Here is a 1,842-nt window from a genome sequence, read left to right on the forward strand (position 1 = left end):
TATAAAGGATTTCAGCAAATTAGCAGAATGCAAAATCAACAAACAAAAATCAGTAGCATTTCTATTTTCCAACAGGGAACATGCAGAAAGAGACATTATGAAAGCTTGCCAGTATACAATAGCCACCAACAAAATAAAATACTTAGGAATTGAGTTAACCAAGGATGTGAAAAATCTCTATAATGAGAACTACACACCACTGCTGAGAGAAATTAGAGAGGGTACAAGAAGATGGAAAGATATCCCATGCTCTTGGATTGGAAGAATCAACATTGTGAAAATGTCCATACTACCCAAAGTGATGTACAAATTCAATGCAATCCCCATCAAAATTCCCATGACATTTTTCTCAGAAATGGAAAGAACTACCCAAATATTTATATGGAATAACAAAAGGCCAAGCATAGCCAAAGCAATGTTGAGCAAAAAAATAAAAATAAAAATAAAGATGGAGTTGTAACACTACCTGACTTTAAACTATACTACAAAGCTATAATAACCAAAACAGTATGGTACTGGCATAAAAACGGACACACTGATCAATGAAATTTAATAGAGTATCCAGAAATCAACCCACACACCTATAGCCATCTAATCTTTGACAAAGGCACCAAGCCTTTACACTAGGGAAGAGACTGCCTCTTCAGCAAATGGTGCTGGAATAACTGGATATCAATATGCAGGAGAATGAAATTAAACCCAAACCTTTCACCATAAACCAAAGTCAACTCAAAATGAATTAAAGAATTAAAAATACACCCTGAAACAATAAAACTTCTTAAAGAAAACATAGGAGAAACACTTCAGGAAGTAGGACTGGACACAGACTTCATGAATATGACCCCCAAAGCACAGGCAACCAAAGGAAAAATAAACAAATGGGATTATATCAAACTAAAAAGCTTCTGCACAGCAAAAGAAACAATTAACAGAGTTAAAAGACAACCAACAGAGTGGGAGAAAATATTTGAAAAATATATATCTGACCAAGGGTTAATATCCAGAATATACAAGGAACTGAAACAAGTTAACACGAAAAAAACAAGAAATCAAATTTTTTAAAATGGGCAAAAGAGCTAAATGGGAATTTCTCAAAGGAAGATATACAAATGGCCAAAAGACACATGAAAAAATGCTCAACATCACTCAGCATTCAGGAAATGCAAATCAAAACCACACTGAGATACTATCTCACTCCAGTTAGGATGGCTAATATCCAAAAGACTCTGAATGATAAATGCTGGCAAGGTTGTGGAGGAAAAGGAACTCTCATACATGTTTGGTGGGACTGCAAAATGGTGCAGCCTCTATGGAAAATGGTATGGAGGTTCCTCAAACAATTGCAAATAGATCTGCCATATGACACAGCTATTCCACTGCTGGGAATATACCCAGAGGAATGGAAATCATCATGTTGAAGGTACACCTGTTACCCAAGGTTCATCATAGCACTCTTTACAATAGCTAAGAGTTGGAACCAGGCCAAATGTCCATCATCAGATGAGTGGATACGGAAAATGTGCTATATCTACACAATGGAATACTACTCAGCAATAAAAAAGAATGAAATACTGCCATTTGCAATGACATGGATGGACCTAGAGAGAATTATATTAAGTGAAACAAGTCAGGCACAAAAGAGAAATATCACATGTTCTCACTTATTTGTGGGAGCTAAAAATAAATAAATAAATAAACAAAAAAATTGGAGGTAGGAAAAAGACATCACAATTACAATTCCTTGAAGTGGCTAGGAGAAGCATACAGAAAGGACATTGTTGGGAGGGAGAGGGGAGAGGGAGGTGGCAGGGAGGTTTTGGTAATTGGCCACAGTAATCAAAC

Source organism: Cynocephalus volans, chromosome 4 (assembly GCF_027409185.1).
Source record: "Cynocephalus volans isolate mCynVol1 chromosome 4, mCynVol1.pri, whole genome shotgun sequence".
NCBI classification, from domain to species: Eukaryota; Metazoa; Chordata; class Mammalia; order Dermoptera; family Cynocephalidae; genus Cynocephalus; species Cynocephalus volans.